At 53.4% G+C, this 8,084-nt stretch overlaps 1 long non-coding RNA gene across 1 annotated transcript; it reads left to right on the top strand.

Moving 5' to 3' along the window:
• The first annotated feature begins 1,426 nt into the window (after positions 1 to 1,426).
• On the top strand, positions 1,427 to 6,790 carry LOC135578100 (uncharacterized). Its single transcript, XR_010469447.1, has 4 exons — positions 1,427 to 1,506; positions 1,596 to 2,785; positions 2,871 to 2,922; positions 3,168 to 6,790. It is a non-coding gene; the product is annotated as an uncharacterized LOC135578100 (long non-coding RNA).
• Positions 6,791 to 8,084: the final 1,294 nt, after the last annotated feature.

The raw sequence follows: 8,084 nt of genomic DNA, 5'->3' as shown, positions 1-8,084 counted from the left end.
GCACGTGGCGTTTTCTTCTGTTGAAGACGGATTCAGTTTCTTGGCCCTCTGAAAGCTAAGTGGAGGCTGGGGGCCTGGGAAGGGGCTGAAAACTGCAGGGAGGGGGGTTAAGTTCCGTTCGGGGCAAGGGTTCTCCGGGAACAGTCTCCCTTGGGCAGGTGAAGGGTCCAGGGAATTTCACAGCGCGATGCCAGCGTGCGCCGGGCAGGGCAGCTCCAGCCAACGTCTGCGTCGCTGTGTAGTTCGGGAAGCCTGCCTTGCGCCTGTGTGATGATCCTGGGGTCTCATCGCGTTTGAGGGACACAAAAGTTTACTCGGGTGCCATTCCGGGATCTGCAACGCCGGTGCCGATTGGCGTAGCGCCAATTGGGTGCCGGTTCTGTTGTATCAGCAGTTGAAAGCGTGGCAGGTCCTTGCGTTTTGGATGTTTCTGGTCAGTTGTGTGTTATGGCGTCGTTGAGGGCTGCGTTGGCAGCTCTGCTTTCTACCCATCCAGTCTTGGGGACTGGCACTTCCTCCCAGCATCTGTGTGTTTGCGCCAGTGCCGCCGTCTCTGTGTGTTTGCGCCAGTGCCGCCGTCTCTGTGTGTTTGCGCCAGTGCCGCCGTCTCTGTGTGTTTGCGCCAGTGCCGCCGTCTCTGTGTGTTTGCGCCAGTGCCGCCGTCTCATAAGGGGCCGTGACGTTCGGCTCTCATTTTTCTGGGGTTGCAGTAGAGGCTCCTCGCCTCACCACTGCCTCCCCGCAGGTTATTTTTATCGTTGCCGTCTCTGGTTCGGAGTCATTTTTGTTGCGGAGCATTTTTGGTGTTATTGCTGTCGGGTCGTCTATAATGTTGTGTGGAGCATCTGTCTAAGCACGTGCGCGTTTGGCTCGGAGCTGCTCTGCCCGGAGGTGTAGAGTCAGGAGCGGGCGGACTGAGTTTAGGAGTCCACGATTGATCTGTGGACACGTTATCCTGCGTAGGCAGAGGTTGTGCGGTCATCTGGGACGGAGTAGCCGTGGGCAGGGGAGCGGACAGTCCGTTCCCCAGTGGTCTTTGGGACTCAATCAGACCTTCTTGTGGGATTCCTGAATAGAAAGCAGACCTGTGGAACGGTCAAGCTGTTGGTGAGCTCCTGGGTAACTTGTTGAATACCTTGATTTCAGATGCAGAGGGACAACTCAGCACGAACGAGCAACGGAGGAGGCGAGCCGAGCGCCGTAAGCAAGCGGGTCTGTGCGTGGTGGGAGCAGGAAGCTGTGCCGTGTGGCTCTAGCTGAGTTTGGTCGTTTCTCTCTTTTCTAGGTGTGAAGCAGAGTGGAAAGCTGGGTATCGGCAGCGCAGCTCCTCTGGCAAGGTGAGCACGGAGCCGTGGTAGGGGCGAGCAGGAGCGTGGGGCCAGGGATTCGTTCAAAGAGCTACAGTTCTTTTGCCTCTTGCCGTCTTAGGCGTCACCAGCGCTGAGGGTTTGTGACCGCGCCAGCGGCAGGACACGCCGACCGGACCGCCCTGGAGCTCAGCAGGAGGTGGGTGTCGCGGACGGACTCGGCGTTTGCCCCGCGGCGCCGTGTGCCGGCGTGGCTTAGCGAGCGTGTGCTTTCTCGTGCTCCTGCAGGCGCTGAAGAGGAACCCGGCGACGCGGGAAGACGGCCGTTGGCGCACGTGGCGTTTTCCTCTGCCGAAGATGGGTTCGTTCCCTCGGCCCTCTGAAAGCTAAGTGGAGGCGCGAGGGCTGGGAAGGGGCCGGGAATGGCAGGGACGGGGGGTTTAGCTCTGCTAAGGGCAAGGGCCGTCCAGGAACCGCGCCCTTGGCGCGGGTCAAGGGCCCGGGGACCTTTACCGTGCGATGCCAGCGTGTGCCGGGCAGGGCAGCTCCAGCCTGCGTCTGCGTTGTGGTGTAGTTCGGGAAGCCTGCCTTGCGCCTGTCAGCCGATCCTGGGGTCTCGTTGCGTTCCAGGGGCACGACAGGCCTCTCGGGTGCCATCCCGGGATCTGGAACGCCGGTGCCGATTGGGCGCCGGTTTTCTGGTGTCGGGAGCCGAAAGCGTTGTGGTTCTTGCCTTTCGGCCACTTCTGTTCAGGGGTGTTTGCGGCGTTGTACTTGGCTGTGCCGGCAGCCGTGCTCTCTACCCATCCAGTCTAAGGGACTGGCACTTCTTCCCAGCATCTTGAAGGTTTTAGGTCTTGTAGCAGCTTCTCGTATTTGTGCCGTCTCTGTGTGTTTGCGCCAGTGCCGCCGTCTCTGCGTGTTTGCGCCAGTGCCGCCGTCTCATAAGAGGCCGTGACGTTCGGCTCTCATTTTTCTGGGGTTGCAGTAGAGGCTCCTCGCCTCACCCCTGCCTCCCCGCAGGTTATTTTTATCGTTGCCGTCTCTGGTTCGGAGTCATTTTTGTTGCGGAGCATTTTTGGTGTTATTGCTGTCGGGTCGTCTATAATGTTGTGTGGAGCATCTGTCTAAGCACGTGCGCGTTTGGCTCGGAGCTGCTCTGCCCGGAGGTGTAGAGTCAGGAGCGGGCGGACTGAGTTTAGGAGTCCACGATTGATCTGTGGACACGTTATCCTGCGTAGGCAGAGGTTGTGCGGTCATCTGGGACGGAGTAGCCGTGGGCAGGGGAGCGGACAGTCCGTTCCCCAGTGGTCTTTGGGACTCAATTAGACCTTCTTGTGGGATTCCTGAATAGAAAGCAGACCTGTGGAACGGTCAAGCTGTTGATGAGCTCCTGGGTAACTTGTTGAATACCTTGGTTTCAGATGCAGAGGGACAACTCGGCACGAACGAGCGACGGAGGAGGCGAGCCGAGCGCCGTAAGCAAGCGGGTCTGTGCGTGGTGGGAGCAGGAAGCTGTGCCGTGTGGCTCTAGCTGAGTTTGGTCGTTTCTCTCTTTTCTAGGTGTGAAGCAAAGTGGAAAGCTGGGTATCGGCAGCGCAGCTCCTCTGGCAAGGTGAGCACGGAGCCGTGGTAGGGCCGAGCAGGAGCGTGGGGCCAGGGATTCGTTCAAAGAGCTACAGTTCTTTGTTTCTCGCCGTCTGAGGCGTCACCAGTGATGAGGGTTTGTGACCGCGCCCGCGGCACGGAACGCCTTGGAACTAAGCGGGAGGCGGGTGTCGCGGAAGGGGTCGGAGTCTACCCCACGGCACCGTGTGCCGGCAAGGCTTAGCGAGCGTGTGCTTTCTCGTGTTCCTGTAGATGTTGAAGAGGAACCCGGCGACGCAGGAAGATCCCCGTTAGCGCACGTGGCGTTTTCTTCCGTCGAAGATGGGTTCGGTCCCTCGGCCCTCTGAAAGCTAAGTGGAGGCACGGGGGCTGGGAAGGGGCCGGGAGTCGCAGGGACGGGGGGTTTAGCTCCGCTAAGGGCAAGGGCCGTCCAGTAAGCAGGTGGGGCGGTGCGTGGTGTCAAAGGGAAGATGTGCCTCGTGCCTTTATACTGTGCGCTCGCTCAGCTCAGCGAGCGTGTGTTTTCTTTTGTTGCTGTAGATGCTGAGGAGGAACCCGGTGATGCTGGAATATCCCTGTCAGCGCACGTGGCGTTTTCTTCTGTTGAAGACGGATTCAGTTTCTTGGCCCTCTGAAAGCTAAGTGGAGGCTGGGGGCCTGGGAAGGGGCTGAAAACTGCAGGGAGGGGGGTTAAGTTCCGTTCGGGGCAAGGGTTATCCGGGAACAGTCTCCCTTGGGCAGGTGAAGGGTCCAGGGAATTTCACAGCGCGATGCCAGCGTGCGCCGGGCAGGGCAGCTCCAGCCAACGTCTGCGTCGCTGTGTAGTTCGGGAAGCCTGCCTTGCGCCTGTGTGACGATCCTGGGGTCTCATCGCGTTTGAGGGACACAAAAGTTTACTCGGGTGCCATTCCGGGATCTGCAACGCCGGTGCCGATTGGCGTAGCGCCAATTGGGTGCCGGTTCTGTCGTATCAGCATTTGAAAGCGTGGCAGGTCCTTGCGTTTTGGATGTTTCTGGTCAGTTGTGTGTTATGGCGTCATTGAGGGCTGCGTTGGCAGCTCTGCTCTCTACCCATCCAGTCTTGGGGACTGGCACTTCTTCCCAGCATCTCTGTGTGTGTGCGCCAGTGCCGCCGTCTCTGTGTGTGTGCGCCAGTGCCGCCGTCTCTGTGTGTGTGCGCCAGTGCCGCCGTCTCTGTGTGTGTGCGCCAGTGCCGCCGTCTCTGTGTGTGTGCGCCAGTGCCGCCGTCTCTGTGTGTGTGCGCCAGTGCCGCCGTCTCTGTGTGTGTGCGCCAGTGCCGCCGTCTCTGTGTGTGTGCGCCAGTGCCGCCGTCTCTGTGTGTGTGCGCCAGTGCCGCCGTCTCTGTGTGTGTGCGCCAGTGCCGCCGTCTCTGTGTGTGTGCGCCAGTGCCGCCGTCTCTGTGTGTGTGCGCCAGTGCCGCCGTCTCATAAGAGGCCGTGACGTTCGGCTCCTTTTTTTTCTGGGGTTGCAGTAGAGGCTCCTCGCCTCACTGGCTTAGCGAGCGCGTGCTTTCTCGTGCTCCTGCAGGCGCTGAAGAGGAACCCGGCGACGCGGGAAGACGGTCGTTGGCGCACGTGGCGTTTTCCTCTGCCGAAGATGGGTTCGGTCCCTCGGCCGCTTCTGTTCAGGGGTGTTTGCGGCGTTGTCCTGGGCTGTGCCGGCAGCCGTGCTCTCTACCCATCCAGTCTCAGGGACTGGCACTTCTTCCCAGCATCTTGAAGTTTTTAGCGTTTGCCGCAGCTTTTTGCGCTGGTGTTGCTCTCTCTGTTTGTTGTGGCGGTGCCATTTCATAAGGGTCCGTGGAGTTCTGTTCCTTTTTATTCTGGTGTTGCAGCAGAGGCTCCTTGCCTTCCCACTGCCTCCCTGCAGGTTGTTTTGATCGATGCCATGTCTCTTCTTGGAATCGTTCTTGTTGTTGAACATTTTTGGTGCTGTTTCAGTCATGTGGTCTATCACGTTCTGTGGAGTCTTGTTGTGCACATGTGCATGTTGGGTGGGAGCTGTTGTGCCCAGAGTTGTAGAGTCGGGGTGGGTGGACTGAGCTCTAGGTGTCCACCGTTCACTTGTTGACATATTAAATTGCGTAGGCAAAGTTCATACGATCATCTGGCACGGAGTTGCGATGGGTAGGAGGGAGGACTTTCCCTGTACTGGTGTTTTACAGTTCATACTCAAGACTGTTGTTAACTAATGTTTTCTGTAGTGTGATGTTTTTTCAGAGTATTCTAACTTTTCTTTTTTTTTTTTTTTAGGTGACCACATTGTTAATATGACTGTAAATAGTATCTACAGCTGCACAAATCAACTACCTGTCTGAGGTCAGTACAAAGGATCCTCTGAGAATCAAGAAGACCCCAGAGTCAGCTGTTGCTATTGGACTGTATTGTCACTTTTCCATGTGAGAGATGGGACCTGACACACCAATGTGATGTTTACCGAGTTCACTTTATTGTCGGACTTTATACAAAGCTGCCCTCTCCACGTGCCTTGCAACAATGTGATTGGTTGTATCACATGCTATACAATAACGTGATAGGCTGCATGCACTGTCCACGCGCTCTGCACATGTGTGTCTGGCGCTTGCTCATTCACTGTTACCTTCTTATGGGGCTCCTTTTGTTTCTCTTGTCTCTGGCTTCACCTCTCAGCCAGGCTGGCGACAACCCCATCCCCCCGGGGCGGGGGGGGGACTCTGCCTCGCTATCTCCCCCTCGTTAATATTTTATTAAATAAAAAATACCCTGTATTTCACACTGTCTTCAAAGCATGATACAGATTAAGAACATTAAGGCTAATATAATTACAATTAACAAGAACAGTTCCATTTTCAATATTCCTTTTAACCAGCAGGGTATCCAACTCAGAAAACCCAACATCTTCTGTTATTTTAATGTTCAGCAAATCTTCTATCTTATGAAGAGTTTGGTTGTATGTGTTGTTTGAAATTAAAATATAGCTGTGACCATGGCCCATAACACGAAATTAATCGCTGCTCTGTTTTACAAAGTGGTGTGACAATCTTGAAGCACTGCCCCCCATGCTTAGCAGAACTAAGACCTTGTTATGCCTTAAACATCTGGTTTTTGTTACGTGGGGAGGAAGAGAGAGATGACACCTCATCTTATCTTTCCCAAAGTTTTATGGCTATGAAGGCAGATGCCTTGGAAGATAAGGACAATTGACAGTGTTGCCGTGAAAGGTTTCACGGCCTAATTGGGATGATAGAGATGAACCATCTGTCGAACAGCCAACTACCAGAAGAGACCACGAACCAACAGCTACCCCTGACGGGCGAGACATCTCGCTTCTGCTCAGTACCATGAACTTCTCCTAGTTTGAAGACCCCAGAGCCGTTCCAGAAGAGTCTTCCTAATTAGCAGGAAGAGCGAGAAGAGGGAGGAGATGAACCGCCTTATACTATCTTGCATGTAAATGAACTGGCTTATTAAACAACCTCACGTACGATACAGGTCACCAGCATGTAAATCTTCAACGCGTCCCCTACTCCACAGGTCGTCACAGGACCGACGTGCCTGAGGAGTGGTGATATCTTACTCTTTGTCTCTCTCTCTCTCTGCCTTTCTTTTTCTGATATCTTAGTTTTCCTCTTCTCTCTCTCTCTCTCTTCCTTTTCCTTACAATGGTATTTATATGTTTAAGTTCTGCTGCTAAAGTCTTGTTAAGTTTTGCATTACAGTTACTAATTGTTGCCAATCCACTGCTTTTAGAAGGGTTTTTGCTGACAATGTATTGATAAGTTTTGTGCTATTGTAACATACTTTTGCCAAGTCACTGATTGCTGTAATTTGTATACCACCACGCGCTTCTAGTAAATTCATAATTGGACCCCCGCAGCCATCGTCTGTCATTCATTTCACATTGCTGTGCAACACCTTTGAGGTTAAGGGTTGTCATAATTGTAACAGGCTTCTTATTTGTTCGCTAGGGAAGGTCTCACCCGCTTCATTGAGATCCACAAATGTTTATGGTTACCTGTAGAAACACAAGCATATCCCCTTCCCCAGGTTATTAATCATGTAGGACCTTCCCATTGTTGCGTTGTCAGATTAAACACACTATAACCTTAAATACATTCTTGGGCAAGTCTCTGACATTTTTTATATGGTGCATAAGAACAGGTTCCATTTTAGTCTCACTTTTAGGATAAAGCCAGTTCAGCACATGCAGTCCCTTTATCAAAACCTCTTCTGGACTGAGACCAATTCCCCCTTGTTTTTTCAAAACACATGAAAGACTTTTCAGGGTGCCCTGTGCACGCTCGATAATTGCCCGGACAATAGAACTATAAGGGACACCAAACGGGTGTTGTACATTCCACCGGACGAGGAAGGTTGCAAGTGTGTCAGAACGATATGGGAGACCATTATCTGTTTTGATCTGTGTAGGAACACCCGTGACAGCAAAAGCTCGTAATAAATAACGCTTTACCGCTTTTGCATTTGCTGAGGACTCCCGCAGCAGTCCTGAACAGGTATCTACGATCGCACTAATGTACTTTTGTCGGCCAAACGGTGCAAATGCAGTAATATCAGTTTGCCATAACTGGCCTGGCTGCGAGCCCCGAGGATTCACTCCTTTTTGTCGCAAAGGCATTATGCGGGCACAATCGGGACAAGCTGTAACAACAGATGGAGCTTGTTCCTCGGTCAGCGCAAACCGCTTTTGGAGCGATGCTGAGGATAGACGGAAGTACTCGTGAGCCTGTCTGGCTTGTTCAAAAGGAGATACTTCTGTCACTGCTCTAATTTGTCTGTAACGTTGTTTCCCTCAACTAGACCACCTGGTAGGTTAGAGTGGCTTTTTATATGCATTATAAACACTGGCAGTGTCCTATAATCTAACACATTCCACAAATCTAACAATGCTTCAAAAAAGAAGGCATTGGAAACTCGCCGCAAAAGCGCTCTACGTAGTCTTTGTATAACTCCCACAACATAAAGAGAATCTGCTACCGGATTAATTGAGCAGTTATGCCATTTTTGTAACGCTGCTAAGCGTATCGAGGGCAGTTTCTTTTAACATGTCCCGTCTGTACGCAAGTAAAACACGCTAGGCCGTCACAAGAAGGGCTTCGGCCTTTCATCGCCGGCTAAAAACGCTGCAGCCGAAGCCTCAGCGTTGGCTCGA

This window comes from Columba livia, unplaced genomic scaffold (assembly GCF_036013475.1).
Source record: "Columba livia isolate bColLiv1 breed racing homer unplaced genomic scaffold, bColLiv1.pat.W.v2 Scaffold_483, whole genome shotgun sequence".
Lineage (NCBI taxonomy): Eukaryota > Metazoa > Chordata > Aves > Columbiformes > Columbidae > Columba > Columba livia.
Note: the sequence above shows the minus strand (reverse complement) of the source record. Positions and strands in the feature narration are given on the sequence as shown.